Source organism: Chlorocebus sabaeus, chromosome 17 (assembly GCF_047675955.1).
Source record: "Chlorocebus sabaeus isolate Y175 chromosome 17, mChlSab1.0.hap1, whole genome shotgun sequence".
Lineage (NCBI taxonomy): Eukaryota > Metazoa > Chordata > Mammalia > Primates > Cercopithecidae > Chlorocebus > Chlorocebus sabaeus.
The window spans coordinates 11,345,925-11,370,064 of NC_132920.1; the positions used below are offsets into that span (position 1 = coordinate 11,345,925).

The 24,140-nt window shown below is 42.0% G+C and overlaps 1 protein-coding gene across 1 annotated transcript in view; it reads right to left on the minus strand.

Annotated features, from left to right (window-relative positions):
- NEDD9 (neural precursor cell expressed, developmentally down-regulated 9) overlaps positions 1-16,078 on the minus strand; it is a 200,780-nt gene extending 184,702 nt beyond the window's left edge. The window contains exon 1 of the mRNA XM_007973688.3: positions 15,862-16,078. The gene's annotated coding sequence lies outside the window, so the exon portion shown is untranslated. The remainder of the gene's footprint in view (positions 1-15,861) is intronic.
- Between the last annotated feature and the right edge of the window lie 8,062 nt (positions 16,079-24,140).

The following is a 24,140-nucleotide window of genomic DNA, read 5'->3' on the forward strand; positions in this document are numbered from 1 at the left end:
TGGGAGATACAATAAACATGCCCTAGGACCACTGTGAAACTGAAATAATATGATGTGAGTCAATGTAGTGAGTTAATTGTAAAACAATATCTAAAACTTGGCTGTTAATATTTTGATCCAATGTTGTTACCTAGCACCAAGATTGAAAAGATAAAGCAAACATTAACAAGAAAACCTAGGTTATTTTTTGCTGTACTGAACATTAAGAAAGGAGGGTTACCTCGAGAGGAGAGCCTTATAAAGCTCAGTTAAAAATGGAAAGGGCATTGCAAAGGACTCTATGATTGGTGAAAATATTAGCCTTTCTTCATTAATCCTTCTTCCTGGGTTTGTCTGGTTAAAATCACACACAGTGGTCTAAATGAGCAGTGGGCATCAATTAAGATTTAGGTCACAGCCTCTGAGGTAGCCAGTGATTTAGTTTCTGGGATTAAGGAAGACAAAACCTTACCGATGGCTGGATAAGAATAACATTCCTTTCTATTGTGATCATCCTACATCAAGGAAATGTTTGAAATTTAGGGAGTCTGTTAAAGTTATTATATGGTCGAACTTTTGAAAAACACAGCAGCATAAATGTGTTTTATCAATCTTTACTGTTGGTAAGAATCCTGGAGAAAGGAAATTTGACCAATCTCCCAATCTAGTTTACTCCAAAATGGATCATCAGTCTAGAGGACCAACTGCGTCTATCAGAGTCAGATCTATCTGCCAAGACTCCCCACTCCCCTCACCATCATTCACACGTCCTGTACTTTCTTTGCAAATGATACAGACTGTCATTAGGTTTAGAGTAAGCTGTAATTAACAAGTCTCTCAACTTCTCTTACAAGGAACGTATTTTTCAGTGAAAATTTTTGTAATGGTTCCTGCCTGATGTTTAACTCTTTCCTGGAGACCAAACTCCCCAGCCCAATCATTGACAGTAGGATTCCAGGAGTGAATGGCATCCCTTTGAATGAACTAGTGACTGTAATTTCTTAAACCTAGCTACTAGCCATTTCGGCACCTTCTACACAGCACCTCTTGCAAGTAAGTCCTGCAGAGCTATGAAATTCTGACCTTCTTGTCTGAACTCTCGGGATTGTATAAGACTGGACCTTAGTTCTTAAAAGCGCTCTTCAGTGTGGTCAGAGGGGGTGATCAAAAGCATCAGTCTTAGGGACCTAGTCACATGTGTTTTCATGGGTGAGGCTTGTCCTGTGTTTGCCAAGGTCAAGCAACTCAATTACCAAGGGCCTGCTTGGAAGCTCCTGTGCACAACCTGGCCCTCAGTGGCTTCTCACCTTGCTCTTGGGCCCTGATGGCTGTTTGCAAGCTGGGAAGAAGATACCAGGGCTGGGGGGTAACCAGAAACCCAAACAGATGGAGAAAAGGTTCAAAAAGGCAAAACAATGAAGATTTGCTTAATTTACTGATAAAATAAAACAAATGTAATCTAACCTATCAACTATATTTATTCCTGTGGTTCTTCATTAGCACAGAAAAATTAAGAATTGTTTATATTTTAAAAGTAATACAATGAATCTTTCTTCTATTCCTGAATGAGTCACACTGAAATAGCTACCACAACTCTTGGATACGCTATTAATCAACACACATAAACAAATGATCGCCATGGTTTTCCAACTTTAAATTCACTTGGAAAAAGTTCCACGCTGGTGGGAGCTATGCCACCACCAGCACACATATGTATGGGCTCCACACGAATTTGTTGACTGATGACTGACACACAGAAGGGTCTACAGAATAATGAAGGAAAGCTAACTTTAAAACATCCTCCATCCATTTCATTTGAGTGCTTGTACCTGTCTGCTTATGTTTATCATCTAGTCATGAAATATCATTTTGGCTTTCTTTACAGAGGTTGGGCTGAATTTAACTGGCTCATTTCATGCATCCTATAAGCCTTTGGTTTTTGTTTTTTTCTTGCTCTTTTGGAATTCTTTTTTCTGTCAAACCCTACTCACTCTTTACATCCCTTTTCTTTTATGAAACCTCATTCCCTCTCCTCCTCTTCCTCCCACTCACTAATATGTATTGAGCACTTAATGTGTCAGATACCACTTTAGGTGCTGTGTGTGTGTTGACTCATGTAACACTCAAAGTCATCCATCGACTCATAAAACCTTCAAAACCACCGGTGAGGTAGGGCTCTTATTACCTCCTTTGTACAGATGAGAAACTGAGAAACAGAAAAGTCAAGTAATTTGCTCAACAGCACATGGCAGGGGGTTGGTAGAGGTCAGATTTGAACTCAGGCCATTGGTTCTCTCTTAAGCACACCAGCCTTCTTGAATCTGCTCATTTCCTGAACCCTGATGATCATTTCCCCAACTTACATTGCTTAATAATTGCTTTGTGAATGTTCCCATGCTGCAGAGAGAGAATCTCCTTAGAGAGTCTGCCCATGACTCTTTCTTACATTGCTTAGAACTTTTTTTTTGCTTTGTCAATTTTTGTTTATTTTTGTCAATTATGTATTCACAAAATACAAATTATGTATTCACAAACAAGAAAACAAACCAAAACAAAAATGGTCAAAAGATAAGCCTGATGAGGGGAGAAGAATTATTATTTTTAAGTGAAATAATCTTAAAAACACATTCCTACTGTTAAATTTTATTAGGAACTCCCCATTTCTCCAACCATTGCTTCTGTCTACCACACAATCTGACATGCATGAGTGATGGTGCCCGTGCACGCACACAGGGTTTTTAAAATTTGAGCCAGTTTTCAATCACAAAGCAACATAAACTCATTTTTAAATATCCAAAGACAGACGGTGTCTGCTTCAGAAAGTGAACCTGTCTTATAATCCCAACCCCAAAACATTTAAAACTATTTGGAGGTCTATATTTTGCTAGACTTTTATTCTAAACGAGATAGATAAAAATGGGCTTGTACTGTATGTTCTTTTGCGTCTGTTGCTTCGTATTTGGTTCACATCTTTTCATATCTTTGTGTGTCTCCTCTTTATTCTTTTTCACCAGTAGCACAGTATTCCACAGTGTGGACTGCCAAACTGTCATGAGGACCCTACTGATTGATGGACTTTTGGATTGTGTTCATGTTTCCAATATCATGCTCAACTGCATTTCACATAGCCTCAAAAGAAAGAAATCTGTGCTAGGTTGAACTCAAATAGGCGGTGTTGGGCCAAGTAGCTCTTCTGTGCAATTAAGAAAGAAATTACTCAGCAGATAGAAAGTATGACATAGACGAGGCTAACACTTCTCTAACTGGGTATTCAGGGAATATCGTTAGGGCTGTTAACTGAGGTACATAAAGCATCTTTTCCCTAAGGAATATTTCATTTAATGATGAACTAGACACATCTCTCTGCTAAATCATGCTTGCAGAAACCCAGGAGGCCAGTCCCGGAATCACAGGCCTGCTTAGAAGAAGACACTGCACCGAAGCTCTGCTGATGTTTTCCTATGCTGAAGCAAGCAGTGAGGAACATTGAAAAATGCTCTGACCAGAACCATTCTTTGCTCTGCTATGTCGAGTAGAGCTTTGTTTTTCAATCAGGCTGTTATTCAAATGCTGGAACGGATCCAGATTTGCTTTCCTGAGGAAAAGCCTGCCTTTGCCTACAGCACGCACACACTGCGGGAGGGCGTGGGCTTCTGGCCTCTCCCGGTGCCTGCCGGGCCTGCTCTGCTCCATGAGGTGTGCGAGAGGGATGGCTCCCACCCCTGTCTTCCCCAGACCTGCCTTCCAGTCCAAAGGGTCCCCTCACAGACCCACTGGCTGTACAGGGCTCTGCTCAAGCCGCCTTTTCTTCCCCTTACGATCTCCTCATGCTTTTCTACGTCTTTCCTGTTTTGCAAGGGCCACGGCAGCTTCACTTCTGAGCAGGCTTCCCTGCTTCTTTCTCTGCCTGGTAGCACCCGTCCCTCACGCTCACCCGGTGATCCACTCACTGGCTCACTCACTCGTTCTTCAGCAGATGTCCCTCCAGCACCTCCCATGTGCTAAGAACACAGCAGCGAACAAAACAAAGTCCTTCACCCACCCACAGAGCCAACGGTTCAGAGGAAGAAACAGACCCTAAGCCAGTATGTCAGTCTGCACTGCGTCGGGTGGTGTTGAGGACAGGTGACGATGGGGAGGGTGACAGAGGTGGCCCCGGGGCCATTTTGCATGGCATGTGGGTGGGGGGGGCTGCTGGATAAGGTGACCTGTGGCCCAGAGCAGAATGAGGAAGGGGGCGGAGTCTAGCAGGGATCTCCCAGAAGGTCCTTCCAGGCAGAGGGACTGTCAGTGCAAAAGTCCAGTGTCGGACACTTTCTTGGCCTTTTGGGGAAACATCAAAGAGGCTACTTAGCTCTTTTAACAAAAGACTATTTTTCAGAGCACTTTTAGGTTCACAGCAAAATTGAGAAAAATGTACAGAGATTTCCCACATACCTCCTGCTCCCACACACACACAGGCTCTCCCACTGTCAACCTCCCTCCACAGACTGGCACATTTGCTAACATCAATAAACCTACATTGACACATCATCATGACCCCAAGTCTATAGTTTACAGTAGGGTTTGCACTTGGTGGTGTACTTTCTGTGGGTTTGGGTAAATGCACAGTGACACGCGTCTACCACTATCGTATCATGCAGAGGACTTTCACTGCCCTCAAATCTTCCATGCTTCACCTATTCATCCCTCCCTCCCTGCAGCCCCTGGGAACCCCTGCTGTTTTTACTGGTACTATAGTTTTACCTTTTCCAGAACATTCTAGTTAGAATCATACAATATACAGCTTTGTCAGATTGGCTTCTTTCACTTAGCAACATATTTAGCTATTTTTTAAATGTGATTTTTGTTTTACAAACATATATGTTCTTTGTTCAACTCAAATGTAAGATTTTTTTTAGAGTAGTGGGTTGAAGGTTGTAGATAACAGGTGAGAAATCATGATGATGCTTTCTTAGAAGAATTCCTCTCTTTGAGGTACATCAATGTGTGCTATGCATCCCTGTGTCCTCCAGCCCTTACCTAAAATTTTAATTGGATTATTAGCCCTAGCCTGTGACATGCAAATATTCTAATTAAAGTCTGATACTCATTTTTCTTTTTTAAAAAATTCAATGGATACATAGTAGGTGTTTACATTTATGGGTTGTATGAGATATTTTGATACAAGCTTGCAATGCATAATAATCACATTACATGGGGTCTCCATCACTTCAAACATTTGTCCTCCATGTTTCAAACAATCCAATTACAATATTTTAGTTATTTCTAAATGTATGATTAAATTATTTTCGACTATAGTCATCCTGTTGTGCTAGCAAATACTAAGTCTTACTCATTCTTTCTATGATTTGCACCCATTGTCTATCTCCCCTACCCTGCCCCCCATAATCCCCCTTGAAACACTACCCTTTCCAGCCTCTGGTAATCATCCTTCTACTGTCTGTCTTTATGAGTTCAATTATTCTAATTTTTAGCTCCCACAAGTAAGTGAGAACATGTGAAATTTGTCTTTCTGTGCCTGGCTTATTTCACTTAACATAATGACCTCTAGTTCCATCCATGTTATTGCAAATGGCTGGATCTCATTCTTTTTTATGGGTGACTAGTACTCCACTGTGTATATGTACCACATTTCCTTTATCCATTTATTTGATGATGGACACTTAGGTTTCTTCCAAATCTTGGCACTTGTGAAGAGTGCTGCAATAAACACGGGACTGCAGATATCTCTTTAATATATTGATTTCTTTTATTTTGGGTATATGTGAGTGGGATTGCTGGATCATATGACAACTCTATTTTTAGTTTTTTGAGGAACCTCCAAACTGTTCTCCACAGTGGTTATACCAATTTACACTCCTACTAAGAGTATATCAGGGTTCCCTTTTCTTCATGTTCTCACCAGAATTTGTTATTGCCTGACTTTTGCATATAAGTCATTTTAACTGGGTGAAATGATATCTCATTGTAGTTTTGATTTGCATCTCTCTGATGATCAACGATGTTGAGCACCTTTTCATATACCTGCTTGCCATTTGTATTTTTTCTTTTGAGAAATAAGGCTGATATTCTTTCAGGGCATAAATTAAGAATGCAACCCTCCTCTTCCCATGGCCACATATATCAAGCAAGAGCAATCTGGCATAGATACTCCAATTCATTTTTTTAAAAAATGGATTCTCAGTTCTAAACAACACAAACTAATTTCTTTATTTCTAATGCTTGTCTTTGCTTCAGTCAAAAAACCCCAAAACACAATGAAGGAAGAGGCCAATTGAGTAAACCAGCTACTTAAAGCCAACAAAGAAACAGACATCATCAAGCAGTTCTGTCTTTCCAAATCAATTCTTTTGAAATCAAACACCTTCATTAAGTGGTTCGTTGAACTGTTTTGCCATAAAAATAATAATAATAAAAAATAACCTGGTGAAGAAAATGAAATAACTATGTAGAGAATACCTTTGTCACTTTATTTTAAATACAATTGTATGCAATTTGCTAATCTTCATTGTCCTTTATAACTGAACTATATGTGCTTTTGAAAGCTACATAATGAATAACATGTTGTATATAATTGTTAAATGTGTCTATGGTCATCATATAATTTAGACCTGAAGTCCTCAGTAGAATACGAAGTCCAAGAAGTCAGAACCTCTGTTCCTCTTTTCACTACACCCCAATACCATATGTATATAGGAGAATGGACTTGATTGACTTAAGTTGTATCTGCAGTGCTCCTTGAAGGCATGAAAACTACCGCAAGTGTTTGTAATTACTTGGACCCCCACCCTCCCATAGGTAAGCTCCTTGAAAATAGGAATGTTGTTCGACTGGCTTTCCTGCTGGATCCCCAGCACCTAATGTGGTGCCTGGCCCATACAGAGTCCTTAACAGATGTTCAATAAATATTAATAACTACTAAATTATTTTCTGAAATGAGATACAGTATCTGAGATGGTTAATTTTACATGTTAACTTGGCTAAGCCAAGGTACCTAGATATTGATCAAACATTCTTCTGGATGTCACTGTGAAGCTATCTTTTTAAAAAGATTAACATTTAAATCAGTAGGCTTTGAGCAGAACAAATGACCCTCCATAATGTAGGTGGACCTCCAATCAGTTGAAGACCTTAACAGAAAAAAGAGCGACCTCTTTTTATTTATTTTTATTTATTATATATGTATATATACATATATATGTGTATATATACAGAGAGATTTATTTTATGAAGTTGGTATATGTGTATATATAAGTATATATACACATATACGTATTATATATATAATATATATTTTATATATATTATATATATAAAAAAATATACACACACACACACACATTCCATTGGTTCTGTTGGTCTGGAGAACTCTAATATACCCACCTTACTCCTTTGCTCACTCAATGAATCAATCAATATATGTCATTTGCCAGAGATCACTCTCACCCATCAAGACCTCACAACTAGTAAAGTCAAACCAGTGATACAACCCCTGAAGTACACTCTTGGCTTTAACTTCTCCACTCCAGTGGAGTGACAAAGAGCATTACCTCCTTACATTTCGATTCTTCTGTGATGCAAAGCACCTGCACGAGGAACAGGTGCAGAGAGGACACTGTACTTGCTAAAGCCATGTCCTGATAGTGTGACAGAAGGCACCAGCTTACTATTGTGCTTTGAGAAGAAAATGCTTCCCATGGTGACGTTAAGCTGCTGATAGTCTCACTTCCTCTAAATATTTCCACTCTTTATAAGTGAAGTTGTGGGTGGGGAATTTCAGAGTCATGGAAACTAGTCAAAGGTTACTAAAGGTTCATGGACACTACTATTTGATAACTGTGTGGTAGCTGCATAGTCCCATATGCTGTAAAAAAAAGGTGAATATAAAAAATACATCAATGAGAAGCTTATAGATGAGCACTGTATGAAATCTGGTTCTCTTCAGGATCAAGCAAAGTGATGAACCTTCATTGAACCCAATCTGCTGGTCTGGGGAACAATGCTTTTGTAAATTAAGTATTCATATAGAACTTTTCCCCAAGGGTTTGTCTGGAGGAGAAGTGACAGTGAGAGTGAAAGCCTTAATTTGCCCACAATCAGCATGGGCTGGCCCAGTCACAAATTGTCCAGGGAGGCTCTTTTTTTCTTTTTGTTTTTATTTTTTAATCTTGAGGAGTCACTTTAGCCCTTTCTTCCTCTCCCATTTAAGACCCCTTCCCTCCTTTGATGTCCCCTAGCTAAAACCTGTTTCTAACTTGAGGCAAAGCTTCACTTCTCTGCTCAGGTAGTTTGTGCATGAAACAGGGATAAATTTGGTGGCCACTGTGCCTTCCTGAAATCCTAACTCTGAACCATCATTTTTGTCAATGACTTAGCACTGCCGGCTAATAGAAATGATAGATTGTTATACATTCATATAATAGGATACTATCCAGCTGTGAAAATGAATTACCAACATCTCTTGGCATCAACGTGGATAACCCTCAGAAACATCATGTTCACCCTAGAACAAGTCTTGGAAGAATGTATATATACAATTACATTTACTTACAATTTCCAAACAGGCAGAAATGGACTATATGCAAATTGCATATATACTTATGCATATATGTCTATGCATACACTTAGACCTAGGAGGTCAATCAAAAAGTAAAGTAAGGGAATGACTAACAAAATTTTAAGACAATAGTTCCTTTTGTGGTAGGTGATATAATTTGGATGTTTGTCCCCTCTAAATCTCATGCTGAAATGTGATCCCCAATGTTAGAGGTGGGGCCTAGTAGAAGGTATTGAATCATGGGGGCAGTTCCCTCAAGAGTGGCTTAGCACCATCCCTTTGATGGTGAGTGAGTTTTCACTCAGTTAATGCACCCAAGATCTGGTTGTTTAAAAGACTCTGGGACCTCTCCCTCCTGTCTCTTTCTCCCTCTCTTGCCATGTCATATGCTGGCTCCTCCTTCACCTTCCGCCATGATCGTAACCTTCCTGAGGCTTCACCCGAAGCAGATGCCAGCACCATGCTTTCTGTATACCCTGCAGAACCATAAGCCAATCAATCCTTTTTTCTCTTCCTTTCTGCTTTCTTTCTTTCTTTCTTTCTTTCTTTCTTTCTTTCTTTCTTTCTTTCTTTCTTTCTCTCTCTCTCTCTCTCTCTCTCTCTCTCTCTCTTCTTTCTTTCTTTCTTTCTTTCTTTCTTTCTTTCTTTCTTTCTTTCTTTCTTTCTCTTTCCTTTTTTCTTTTTGAGATAGAGTCTCATACTATCGCCCAGGCTGGAGTGCAGTGGTACAATCTTGGCTCCTGGGTTCATGCCATTCTCCTGCCTCAGCCTCCCGAGTAGCTGGGACTACAGGTGCCCACCACCACGTTCGGCTATTTTATTTTTTTTGTATTTTTAGTGGAGACAGGGTTTCACCGTGTTAGCCAGGATGGTCTCAATCTCCTGACCTCGTGATCTGCCTGCCTTGGCCTCCCAAAGTGCTGGGATTACTGGCATGAGTCACTGCGCCCAGTCCCCACTTTTTTTCTTAATAAATTATCCAGCCTTGGGTATTTCTTTATAGTGATGCAAAATGGACTAACACAGAAAATTGAAAATTGGTACTGAGAAGTGGAGCATTGCTATAAAGATAACTGAAAATGTGGAAGTGACTTTGGAACAGGGTAAGGCAGAGGCTGGAAGAGTTTAAAGGACTCAGAAAAAGACAGGAAGAGGAGGGAAAGTTTGGAACTTCTGAGACTGGTTAAGTGGTTGTGACCAAAATACTGATACAGATATGGACAGTGAAGTTCAGGCTGATGAGGTCTCAGATGGAAATGAGAAAGTTTTTGGGAACTGGAGTGGGATCATTCTTATTATGCGCTAACAAAGAACTTGGTTGCACTGTATTCATGCTCTAGGGATCTGTAGAAGTTTGAACTCAAGAGTAAGGACCCAGGGTACCTGGTAGAAGAAATTTCTAAGCAGCAAACCATTCAAGAGGTGACTTGGCGACTTCCAGCAACCTAAATCACATATGGGAGCAAAGAAGAGACTTAACATTGAAACTTATATTTGAAAGGGAAACAGAGTGTAAGAGTTTGGAAAATTTGCAGCCTGGATCTGTGGTAGAGAAAGAATCCAAGTAGGCTGTGAAACAATCACTTGCTAAAGAGATGAGCATGACTAAAAGGAAGCCAATATCTAAGACAAGGGAAAAAGGCTTCAAAGGTATTTCAGAAATCTTGAGGACAGCCCCTCCCATCACAGGCCCAGAGGCTTAGGAGAAAAGAATGGTTTCAGGGGCCAGACCTGGGGCCCTACTGACCTGCTGAACTTCAGACTCTGGCTTCAGCCTCAGCTCAAAGGGGCCCAGGTACAGCTCGGGCCACAGTTCTGGAGGACTCAAGCCATAAACCTTGGTGATTGCCATGTGGAGTTCAGTCTGCAGATGCTCAGAATGCAAGTGTGAAGAAGGCTTGGTGGCTTCCACCTAGATTCCGGAGGATGTATGGGACAGCCTGGGTGCTCAGGCAGAAGCCTACTTCAGAGGCAGAGGCATCAGAGAAAAACTCTACCAGCGAAATGCCAGGGGAAATGTGGGGATGGAGCTCCCACAGAGAGTCCCCACCAGGGCACTACCTAGTGGAGCTGCGGAAAGGGGGCTGCCACCCTCTAGAACCCAGAATAGCAGATTCACTGGCAGCTTGCACCCTTTGTCTGGAAAAGCCACAAGCACTCAACTTAAACCCATGAGAGCAGCCATGTGGGCTGCATCCTGCAAAGCTGCAGGGCCAGAGCTGCTCAAGGCCTTAGGAGTCCACTGCTATAACAGTGTGCCCTAAATGTGGGATGTGGAGTCAAAGGAGATTATATTTTGGACCTTTAAGATTTAATGACTACCCTGCTAGGTTTCAGACTTGTGTAGGGCCTCTACACCCTTTCTTTTGGCCAATTTCTCCCTTTTGGAATGGTGATGTTTGCCCAACATCTGCACCATCATTGTATCTTGGAAGTAACTAACTTGTTTTGATTTTAGAGTCTCATAGGTGGACAGATTTGTCTTAGATGAGACAGGACTTTGTACTTGATGCTGGAATCAATTCAGACTTTGGAAGACTACTGGGAGAAGATGATTGTATTTTGCAATGTGAGAAGGACATGAGGTTTGGGAAACCAGGGGCAGAATGATACAGTTTAAATGTTTGTCCTCTCCAAGTCTCATGTTGAAACGTGATCCCCAATTTTGGAGGTGGGATCTAGTGGAGGTATTGGAGCATGGGGCTGGATCCCTTATGAATGAATTAACACCATCTACTTGGTGATGAGTGAGTTCTCCTTCAGTTAGTTCACATGAGATCCGGTTGTTTAGGCCAAGTGCAGTGGCTTATGCCTGTGATCCCAGCACTTTGGGAGGTGGAGGTGGGTGGATCACTTGAGGTTAGGAGCTCAAGACCAGCCTGGACAACATGACAAAACTCCATCTCTACTAAAAATACAAAAATTAGCTGGGTGTGGTGGCACGCACTTGTAATCCCACCTACTCAGGAGGCTGAGGCAGGAGAATCACTTGAACCCGGGAGGTGGAGGTTGCAGTGAGCCGAGATTGTACCACTGCACTCCAACCTGGGCGACAGAGTGAGATTCTGTCTCAAAAAAAAAAAAAAAAAAAAAAAAAAAAAAAAAAAAAAAAAAAAAAACCTGATTGTTTACAAGAGTGTGGCACCTCCCACCTTTCTTGCTCCCACTCTTGCCAAGTGATGCTGGCGCCCCTTCATCTTTCACCATGATGGTAAGCTTCCAGAGGCCTCACCAGAAGCAGACGCCGGAACCATGCTTCTTATACAGCCTGCAGAACCAGGAGCCAATTAAACCTTTTTTCTTTGCAAATTACCCAGCCTCAGGTATTTATAGCCACACAAACATAGACTAACCCAGTGGGCACTGGGGGAGATGGATACAATTGTTTAGGGGCACACAGCAGGCTTTCAGGGTTGGGTAGTGGGGTAACAGGTGGATGTGTATTTATGTTTTTATTCCTATTATTATTTAGAATATAGGGATACCTTATATATACTTTTTTGTAGTATAAAATGTTACAATATTTTAAAAATTTCTTCAGCTAAATTTATCTAAATTATTCACCCTCATGTATCACTTTCCTTGGAAAGTAGAGGGTTTTGTAGCTGTTTTTAAAAAATTCTCATTCATTGACCTCTAGTTAAGTGAAATAGAGACCTTCAGGAACCAGAGCTTCTAATCTGAAGCAAAAGTGAAAAGGAATGCAGATCAGCAAATACCTTCACCCGTCCCCTTGGTTCACATTGCTGAGTTACGTCGGAGTCCCATGGATTCTTACTTAGGGTGGAACTACCATACAAGGGAGCTTGCGTTGTACCCATTTTTAAGAGTCTATACCATCCTGCATCACTGCTGGGACATTTGGGAGCCATTGTAGGCAAAGTGAAGTTGTATATTTTGAAGACCAAAAGAGCCAGTGGCTAACAAGGGCAGCTTGGACCCCTGCTTCCTGGGATATCCACAATCCACACAATTCCAGCCCAGTGGCACAGGCCAGGCAGGCCCTGGGTGGAAGGCGCTGGGAGACGCAGACATGCCCTTGAGGAGCCTGCGTTCTAGTGTGGTTTTCCTAGTCTTCTCTTAGTTAAACCCCGTTTTCCAGGGTTTGCCATATTCTATGTGCTGTCAGAACTGTCAGCAATGAGTTTTTCTTTAAATTAACTCACTTTTGGGCTGGGTGCAGTGGCTCACACGTGTAATCCCAGTACTTTGGGAGGCTAAAGTGGGCGTCACCTGAGGTCAGGAGTTTGAGACCAGCTTGGCCAACATGGTGAAACCCTGTCTCTACTAAAAACACAAAAATTAGCCAGGCGTGGTGGTGGGCACCTGCAATCCCAGCTACTTGTGAGGCTGAGGCAAGAGAATCACTTGAACCTGGGAAGCAGAAGTTGCAGTGAGTCACACTGCACTCTAGCCTGGGTGACAGAGCGAGACTTTGTCTCAAAAATAATAATAATCATAAACTCACTTTTTTAAAAACTTAAATACATTTATATTTTAAAAGAAACGTTTATACCACTCCTACAAAAAAAAAAAAAAAAAAAAAAAAACCAGGCCATTGTGGTTTAATATAAGGTAATCATAAAAAACAAGTACAGGAAAATAAAGCCATGTTAATAATTTGTAGCTAGCTACCAGTGCCTGTTGATGGCTCCGAGCCTCAGATGGAGTTTCTCTTTGTTAAAACGGTAAGGAGCCAAGAGCTAGAGAGGCTTTAAGATCAGGCTTAATGTGACTTCATGCTTTGTCTATGCATCTTGTGCTACACAAAATTCTCCTATTTGTGTTTCACACTTCAGAAATTTTGATCAAATGAGTTGTGAAGGTGACAGATAAGCAGGACAAAGTGAAGGTCATTTGCAGTAGGACACATCTTCGTGCTGTGTGGATTTACATGGAGACATGTCGAGCCTAAGGTGCTCTCCCTGAGCTGTGCCTGTGCCCTTTCTCCAAGCCAAATCCAGAAGAAGACAAGGGGGATCCTTGAATGGATATGTGGGAAATCAAAACTCAGAATCTAAGGTCAAATGGAGATGGAGCTGATCATTGGAGAACAGAGTACTAAACTCTTTAAGTACCTACAGCAGGAGGTGGCTGGTGGTCCTAGCTTGGGTTACCCCAGAAGTAGACCCAATGCAGAGTTCGAGGACACGTAGTTTAAGAAATGATCCCAGGAAGCATTGATGGGGAGTGAAGGAGTATACAGGGAAGGAGAGAAGCCATAAAGGGCCCCACCACTGTGCGCAACTGGAGTTTGATCCCATGTAGATTATTCCACTCAGGACTGAGGGAGCTGAAATATTTACAGCCTTTGAGGAGTTCATTTCTGGGAATTTTCGTCTGTCATTTGGGCAATTGCAGTTGGCCCTATGGACTTGGAGAAAGCTCTCAGGTCATGAGATAAAGACTCAGGTTGTCAGCAGCCAGCTCAGTCAGTGAGGCCTGGAGGAGGGAGGCAGGACACTGACTACTTCGGACACCCCTTCTCTGCCAGATGCTTAAATGTTTGCTTTCCAATCTAATCCTTACCACAGCCATTCAATATAGCTCTTTCCTCTTATTTACATGTAGAGGAAGAGACACCGGGAATTACATCATTCGACCCGTACAGCCTGTCCTCTCCTACACCTCTGCTTCTATCTTCCTAGTCTCCTACTTCTTCTTCTTCTCCTTTTTTTTTTTTTTTTTTTTTTTTTTTTGAGACAGGATCTCACTCTGTCACCCAAGCTGGAGTGAAGTGATGCAATCATAGCTCACTGCAGCCTTGACCTCCTGGGCTCAAGCAATCCTCTCACCTTAGCCTCCTGCAAAGCTGGGACCATAGGCACACACCACTGCGCCCAGCTATCTTGTTTAAGTAGTGACGTACAAAGTGACAGCCACTAAATAGCTGTTAAATAAATTAACCAATTAACAAGAAATGGTGGAGCGCTAGCTGAACACTGATTTCATATCCTTTCTTTTCCACAAGCTCTACTTTCCACATTCTTAGAACAGGAATGTCCTTGAGAGTAACCAAGCTTGGAAGAAAACAGAAACAAAGAAGAAAACTATTTGGCTGATTTCCAGGATTCTGTCATGGACAATTGCTCTTCACACCCAATTCTGGGTGGGAAACCAGCTTCTGGGCAGGGGAAGGAGGGCCTCTTCATGCAGGAGTTTACATGACTAGAGTGCCTACTCTCACTTCTCAACACAAGCAAAGGGAAAAGATTGGTGGCCGATCTCTGCATAGCTTGGAACTACATATAACTCTTTCAGAACGATCGTCCCCTTTGTGATTATAGATGGTCTTCATTTTGAAATAATTTCAGCAAGATAAAAAGGTTGCCTCAAGGCCGGGCGCGGTGGCTCAAGCCTGTAATCCCTGCACTTTGGGAGGCCGAGACGGGCGGATCACGAGGTCAGGAGATCGAGACCATCCTGGCTAACATGGTGAAACCCCGTCTCTACTAAAAAATACAAAAAACTAGCCGGGCGCAGTGGCGGGCGCCTGTAGTCCCGGCTACTCGGGAGGCTGAGGCAGGAGAATGGCGTAAACCCGGGAGGCGGAGCTTGCAGTGAGCTGAGATCTGGCCACTGCACTCCAGCCTGGGCGACAGAGCGAGACTCCGCCTCAAAAAAAAAAAAAAAAAAAAAGGTTGCCTCAAGTCCTTCGCGGAAGAAAGGCAATTGAATGAATGAAGGAAGGAAGAAATGAATGAATGGGTTAAGTGAAAGAATAAACATAGAGAAAAGTAAGGATGGAACTCTTGGGTGGCCCACTATGGACAGGGAGAACACAGTGTGCTGTCACTTGTCCTCAGTCCCTTGGAGATGATGCTAATGACTACAGGGATAGGACACACAGAATCCAATTCTCAGTCACCATTTCTAGCCAGTCAGGACTCATGCCCAAAGAGGCTGAAAAGGACGTAAATGATTCTAATCCATCACAAAGAATAAGTGACGGCTCACACCTTGAAGTACTGAAATAATTCAGGAAAAATAAAAGCTTAGTTGCTGTCAGGTAAGCTCTCTGACAACAGTAAGAAGAGGGGAGGGGCCATGTACTTACGCACCAGGAAGCAGCTACCCAGAACAATTTCAAAAGTAGAAATCTTGCGGGTTTGAATGTCGCACTAAAACCAGCACCTCCAGGTCAACTCGGAGACCTGGAGTCACTCATTCCTCTTTTGGGGCACGTGGAGATCCTCCCTGCCCCAGTTGAGGGGTGTTCACAGTGGGGAAACACCACCAGATGTCTGGCACCGACTCAGGAAGTAGGAGCCTGAGTGAGTCCCTCCTCTCCCACAGGCCACGGCAAGTGACTGAGAACTCACCCAAGGGCAGGATGGCACCGTCGGTGGATCATCTTGCCTCCCTGACGCTCTGGCCCTCTCTCTGGGCGGGCGAGCGGGAGGTGACAGCTAGTCCTGCTGCAGGTTCATGCTTCCCTCTCCATGCAGCGAGCAGACTTGCTTCTAAAGGCAGCTGTAAGCATTTCCCTACTGAGCCACCACACACGTCGGATGTGAGTGGCGTATGTATATGTGTGTTTTTCCTTCCGGTTGCTGTGAAGTGATGTTGTCTCGGTTCATTTCCTCTCTGTGCCTCTTCTTTTTTTTCTCTGTCACACTTTCTGATTCGCTGAGGACACTTTGTAGTTTAGGGACAGGTAAGAAAGCTTGTTCTCATCTGGCTTCTTTGCTATTTTTAGAAAGGTAGGTGATCTTTAAATTAGTATTGCAAGGAAATTTGTCAAAATGTATTTTTCTACGTGGCATAAGCTCCCTCCTAGGCTGCACTGAAGCAAAAGTTAGGCATTTCCAAGTCAACTGAATTGGGATTTTACGATTTTATGGACTTCATATGTTGCAAAGGGTTCCACTATTAATTGACACAAAACATTCTTTCATAAGGCAAGTGTTTATTGAGCTCGTACACTGGAATAGACACTATGCTAGGGGCTAGGTGCTCAAAGAGTTTCCTACTTACACTGTGGTATGAAAGCCTGGATCTGTGTATGTGGAAGGGAATTTGAAAGCCCAAACCTTTTGTCTTCTTCATTCTGTGCTTTCGAGTAGCAGACAAGTGGCTCTGAGACAAGCCTCCTGGGTTTGAATTATGACTCTGCTCTTTAAACACTTCTGGCCTTTCTGTGCCACGGCCTCCTCATCTGTAAAATGGGAACAGTCACAGGAGTGTTGTGAGAATTAAGCAAATTAGTACATGTAAAGCACTCCAGGAGTGCCTGGCACAAATAGAGTAAGCACAATGTAAATGTTTGCTATGATCATTAGTGGCAACTTTGTATTATTATCAACTGAGATCTTTGCTATTTTCCTACCCTTCCTCATTTTCCACTCCTTGCTAGCAAATGCCTTAAGGACATAGAGGGTTGAGAGGAAAGAGAGAGAGGTGGTTTGAATAATGGATGTTCCCCAAATGATCCTGTGGTGCCTGATGTTTCTGCTCCAACTCCTTCCTGCTCCATCATGAAGACAAAGAAAGGGTTGCCCTTAGTCCCACCCATCAGACTCAGCTCATGTGTGTTGCACTCTTGTGCCACCTCTTTTGTTGTTACTTTGTTTTGTTTTAATTTTCTGTAAGACTTCTCTGAAATTCATTTAATTTTAAATGTTTGAGCTGGTTCAAATCTTGCTAAAGAATCTTCTGCTCATACAAAGATGCCACACTTAAAGCAATAAACACAGCTCAGTGCCATGTACCGCTGGGTCTTATGAATAAGTCAGTAACAAGAACAACGATATTAATCATCATACATATATTATACCTGTTAAGGGCAATTAACAATATTCATCAAGGTATGCTTTTATTCTTCCTTCTTCTCTTTCTCTCTCCTTACGAAACCATTCTTGAGTACATGCTATGTATCCACATGGTTCCAGATTTGAGTTAGAATTATTCTACTCTGAAGTTTTTATTTTATAGTACAGAGTATTTATAATAAACTGATGGAGGCAGAGAAGTCCGGATAGTACATGTTTTATGAAAATGTCCTTTTATGCATTTCCCATTATACCATATCAGGTAAGGAATTACTTTCTTCATTAGGCATTTAATTAGCACAAATTTAAATGTATAAATTTTAGAAAACATAATTAATAATTTTATAGTATGACTTGAATATTAATGCCATCAAGTTGTCTGCATAAGTCAGTGACACTCTAGAGATATTAAAAATGCTAAGCTTGGACTCCTTTTACATAAAATACTTGAGATTGACAGCCTTATTATCCTGAACTCTGTTCTTTCATCTTCATCCTATGGCTTCATTTCCCACTTTGAGCTGCCTGGACCTCCCACTGCTGAGTTTTTCAGAACACAGAGAGAGAGAGAGAGAGCATGTCTTTCAAGGCAAACTAAGGAATTGAGACTTTGTCCAAAACCAGATCAGACTTATTTTAGAAAAACAAGTTAAATATTTTTCCCATTTGCAAAGATGCCGGTTTTCTATGTCTGTTTTCCTACTTACAGTGCTAGATTTTCTTCTTCTTCTTTGGTTTGTTTTATTTTCTTTTTGATTAGTAGCAGGTTATGCTGCATGTCAACATTTTGGCAAACCACAGAAGATTCTGACAAAAAACAAACAACTTTAATTTCTAATCACTCTGTCCAATGAGGACAGGGCTTACATTTTCATCTTCATTTAAACCAGCTTCTCGATTGCTTTAATTAGCTCCTTCATGCCATCTCAGTTAGCTGGAATCTTGGTTTGCACCACAAAATGCTTTATAACTACCTGTGAAGCAGTAGCCAAACCCCAGGCAACTGTTTTGAATTTGTTTTGGAGGTCTGGTCCAAGGAGCAGCTGTTGTGGAGTGGAGGATGAGGGTGGGAAGGAAAAGTGAGGAGAATTTGAGAAGACTCCAAGGTTGAAAAATCTACGGCCAAAGTGTGTGCACGTGTGTGTGTGCACGTGTGTGTGTGCACGCATGCGCATGTGGGTATTTATGATTCCATTTGCTTGACTCATTCCCCTCCATAATGGAAGACAGTATGAGCCAGGGGGAATCAACTGCCCACTGAGGAATTTAAATGAAAATGCTCAAGGGCTGGTCTGGCAAATTTTAAGAGCAAAGTTGTCTAGTATTATAAAGGATGCCTCCTCCCTTCTTGGGAATGGGAGCTTGTCTTGTGGTTTTTATTTTTAGATGAGGACATCAGAACTCAAAAAGATCCTGGTCATTCTTCCCCATTCATTAACTACCGCACACCTGCGAAGTCTCCTGAGCTTTCCCGGGCATTCTCGATACCTCCCTCCACAGGACGCCCTCCAGAACCCTGTAGCTCAGCGGGAGACAAACCAGTAAGATACTGTTTCTGTTAATTAGTTCATTCGTGATCTTAAAAGCATTATTTAACATGTGCTAAAATAAATAAAACAGAAATGAGAATCAGTTTCTCCCCTAAGAGAGATGACCGTCTGGAACGCATGGAAGAATGAGCCTTATTCACCTTCTTCTTCTGCTCTCTTGCCCTTATAAACCTAGTTTTCTCTCTCCCCTAACAGGACACCTTTGTCTTTTGCCTCTCTGTTCTCCCAGTCCCTCAGCCAAGTCCTGGGCTCTCTAGCCCTCCTACATTGCCGACCTCCATGACCTATTTCAGCAATGTGTACAATGTAGATTTCCTTGTTCTTGTTTTTCGGGGTCTTCACCTTGCCCATTTCTATCCCTGTCCGTCCACTTTCTCTCATGCACCAAAGCTATCCAGACTCACTGGGAAAGTTAATAAAGGCAACTTGTTTCCTTGCAAATTCTCCCCAATAACCTTAACTGAGGCCCTTCTGCTGCTCAAGAATTTTCCTTCTCATCTCCTGCTGTCTGTCAGGTCCCCTGTGGTATCCTTTCCAGACTTTTCTCATGTTCTAAAAGCTCTAAGCCTAGCCGTTGCCTCCTGTCATACCTAGGGTAAGGTCTCCTGATGGGAGCTCTTTCAGGATGCCTTGTGATCCCTGCAGTTTCACCATTTCTTCCATACTGTTCCCCATTCTCTGTTCATTTTCATTCCTTTGAATGACGGCTTCAAGCATCACCACCCAATTAATAACGATAGTAATAGCTACCATTTTAAATTTATATCAGCAGGGGGCAAACAAGATTGGCAAAGATGAAACCATTCTTCTAGTCATAGAACAGCTGTTTGAGAAAACATGGGCAGCTAGAAGAGCGAAAGGAAGAAAGACTGAACACTCTTAAAGACAGAAGTGATGGCAAATTGTAAAGATTTTGACTTATTGCAAGCTTTCACCGCATTTAGGAATCTGGCAAGCACATATTTCTCCATGGTTTACACCCTGTTCGCCTACCTTTCCACTAGATAATAACCATCTTTGACGTCTCAAAAAATGCTTGGTAAAACTTAATTAGTGCTAGTCTCTCTATAACTTTAAGACAAAATTTAAAAATCTACAAGTAATAAATTTATCTTGTAAAGAACTAACATTGCAGATGAAATTCTCCAAAGTGTCTTTGCCCATCAGCCCTAGTTGTAGTTTTCTCTCTTGCTTTGCCCAAAGGGAACCTTCGCTATCGGTTTGAGGTACGTTCTACTAAGACATTTTCAGGCATTCATATAAATATATGTCACCACTGTGAATTTGCAGTTGTGCACATGTGTACCCTTGCCCTTGAGCATGCGTGTGCACACAAACAGAACCTGAGACTGAAACCATCATACCGTACTATCCTCGGTTTCTGAGGGAACTGTATAAACTGCTGTTCTGGTTTCACATGAAATAGCAACTTGAAAACAACATCTTATTCACGAGAATGTAAAAAACAAACCTGCATTGCTGCTTTAGATGGTTGAAGAGGTGAGGCTCCCCAGTTTATCTGAATTTCGTCCATTTGTTTTCTAAATACATAAAAATGTGGATTCACATCCAGCTGATTTACCTCTGGGTACAGATGCCTGGATTAAATACCAAAGGTCCCTTTGCCATTTGATAAAATGATTTTGGGGATTTTTCCTTTTTGCCTTCGCAATCACCTAGCCAAAACATCAAGTCAAATCATAACCCTTCCCTGATACATACATAAGCTGCCCCTGACAATGACCCCAGACACAGGGAGGGATGCCAAGTGCCGTGATTACTTACATCCACTTTTTTCTCCACAATGACTGACTGTTTACCTCTCTCCTCCTTTGGACGCTTCCCTTATCCTGACTCTCGTAGCAGCCTCCATTTCACAGTCCCATATTGTGGGTTAACTACTTTCTAAATTGAGAAATATTTTTTACTGATCCCTAATAGTTAAAACTCCAGCACTTCCTGATTGTTCCCTTTAGTTTTTATACAATTATTTTTTTCTCTAAGACAATAGAAATTTAAACTGGAAATCCAACTTACCCTTCCTCTATTTTCACCACAACTTTTCTTATCTTATAAACAAACACCTATGTCCATATTTTCCTGGCAGTCCTAACTCAGTTCCTTAGTTCCATCTTCTTCTTGGCCTCTTTCTCTTCTTTCTTTCATACTCAGTTGTCCTAAAACATTTGTCTACACTCCATACCTCCACTTCCACACTTTTCATTCCTTCCTTCCTCACTATATTCCTTTCATCCTGACATCTGGTCCATGCCCCCAGCTCTCTGCTGAAATCATCTTTGCTAAGATCACCCTCAGGAACCTGGATGATAAACCAGTAGACACTACAAAGTCTTTTTCTCTGCTGCACTGAAAGTGGTTGACCACTTCTTTCCTCTCAGGCCCCTCTCTACTTCTTTGGAGGATATCTCTTGCCTTGGTTCCCCTCTTACTGGTTCAGTACACTTCACCACTTACTGCTGTGGTGATTCACCCTTGGGCCTCACACATTTTCACTCTTCTGCTTTCTCTATGGGTAGGTTTATCCCATTTAAAAGAGGGGCCTTCTCTTCCCACACTTCCATTTGTCCTAGTTCATTTGCATTGCTATAAAGGAATACTTGAGGCTGGTCATTTATAAAGAAAAGAGCTTTATTTGACTCATTGTTCTGCAGGCTGTAGAAGATGCATGGTGCCAGTGCTTCTGGGGGAGGGACAGGAGGGCCTCAGGGAGCTTTCAGTCATGTTGGAAGAGGAAGGGAAGCTTGCATGTGCAGAGATCACGTGGTGAGAGAGGAAGCAAGAAAGGGTGGAAGTGCCAGGCTCTTTTTAACAACCAGCTCTTGTGGGAACTGACAGATTAAAAACCCACTCACCACCCTGTCAAGGGAAGACACTAATCCAATCTGCACTAATGAAGGATCTGCACCCATGACCCGAACACCTGCAATTCAACCCCACTTTCAACATTGGGGGTTAAATTTCAGCATGAGATTTGGAGGGACAAACATCCAAACTATAGCACCATTCATGTCATTACCATATTCTCAGTCCCTCTGCCCCCAAACACTGAAAATCTTTTCCTCACTGTGTCTTTAAGCCAACCAGTCACCATATTCTGTGTTGTTGTTTTTCTTAATTAAATCTCAAATCAAATCTTGTTGACTCATTCAGTTCCCTCTCTGTGTATCCCTTGCCACTTTCTTAGTTTAGACATTAATTGCTCAGACTGTTATAACAATTCCTAGCTGCGAGGTCCTCCTCTAGCCTCTATAGAGTACTGCTGGGAACATGGTAGGTGCTGTGTTCAGATTTTTGTGTCCCCCTGCAAAATTCATATGTTGGAACCTAATTCTTAAGGTGTTATTATTAGGAAGTGGGGCATTCGAGAGGTGATTCGGACGTGAGGATAGTGCCCTCATGAATGGCATTAGTCCCCTTATGAAAGAGGCCTGAGGGAGCCTGTTGCTCCTCTCATCACATGCAGACCCAGCTGGAAGGCGCTATCTATGAGGAAGAGGGACCTTGCCAGACACTGAATCTGCTGTCGCCTTGACCTGAGACTTCCAGCCTCCACTACTGGGAGCAATCACTTTCTGTTGTTGGTAAGTTACCCAGTCCTAGTTATTTGGTATAGCAACCTGAAAAGGCCAAGACACCAGGTCCTCAGGAGATACTAAGTGAATGAACATCTTCAAAATATTAGATGTTTCCATAGACAAACTTCATATCTTCTCATGTTCACTTTCTGCTTAAAGACTTTGACCAACTTCCTGTTGCCTACAAAGTAGAATTGAAATGATTGCGCCAGTGAATGGCAGTCCACTCTCCTCTTTACATTCTCTCCTGCCTTGTCCACCTCTGCAGTGCCCTTCACCTTCCCATCACATCAAACTGTGATTCACCCTTGGGCCCCACACATGTTCACGCTCCTGCCTTCTCTGGATAAGTTCATCCCATTTAAATCAGGGGCAAGCCTTCTCGTCCCACACTTCCATTTGTCTCAGTCCATTTGTGTTGCTATAAAGAAATACCTGAGGCTGCTAATTTATTAAACATTGAGGTTGCTCTCTGTCCCCTCCTATTCCATAACTTCTCATGGTTAGGGCATTGTAAAGGCTGTTTGCCTGCCTAGAATGCCCTTTCTCCTTGTCTTTCTGGCAACCCCTTGCTATCCTCTGGACAGAATCATCCTTTCCTCCCTCACTGTCACCAGGCCCTCTATATAGCATTAATCACGTAATGTCACAATAGTGTATCTCCATTCCCTGGACTTTGAGGCTCCAGAGGGCAGGGAACTGTTGTTTCTTCATTCTGGAGACCAAACTAAACAAAGTACTTTTACAAATTAGTCAATGGAGGTTTCTTATCAGAATCACCTACGAAGCTGGTTAAATGTAGATTCCCAGGCCCCATGACTGAGCTGCCAAATTCTGTCTGTCTGGGTAGTGGGACTCTCCTAGGTAAATCTTATGCACATAAATGTTTGAGAACACATCTACAGCATCCAACAAATATTTGCTGAATAAAAACATGCTTAAAAATGTACTGAGATCCCTACTCCTAAAATTCTGCTCTATTTCCTTCATTCCTCTGGGATGTAGTTTGGCTGGGGACAGGCCCAGGTATTTGGCTCAGTCATAGATCAAAGTGACCTAAATGGGAAACAGCTGTGCGTTATTCCCCAACCATGTCAGGCAAGTACCTATTGTCCTGTCCAAAACGCCAAATTAGGTTTAGGGCCATTCAAAGTCCGGAAGATGGTTGGCTGTGATAAGAACTAACAAATTCTTGCTCAAGTGGGAACTGGTTTTGCAGGGCATACTCTGCATTTTTAACTCACTAAAGCCAAGTTCTTAAGTTTAAGTGGTTCATAAGTATCTTCTAATGAGCTGCACGGTTCCATTTGCTGTGCTTGTCATCAGTATTGATAACTCTAGTATCAGCTAGTAGCCCTCACCTGTTGACATCGAGTGGATCATGAATGAGCTTTTTAAGCCTTTAGGTGAGGCTGCTGGGAGACTGTAACGATAGGCAAGCCTTATTTGGGCCATAAACTCTCTAAAATGTCCTTTTTAATCTTGAGCGCTAGCAACACAATTTTGAGATCTGTCATAACACACCATACCAGGACCCATGAAGACTTTAAAAACATACATCATCTGAATGACCTCAAGACTACACGACGTATAGACAACACATATTTGTTGTATATATGTATGTATTATGTATCATTACCTACCAACCAATAGAATCTTTTTTTTTTTTTTTTTTTTTTGAGAC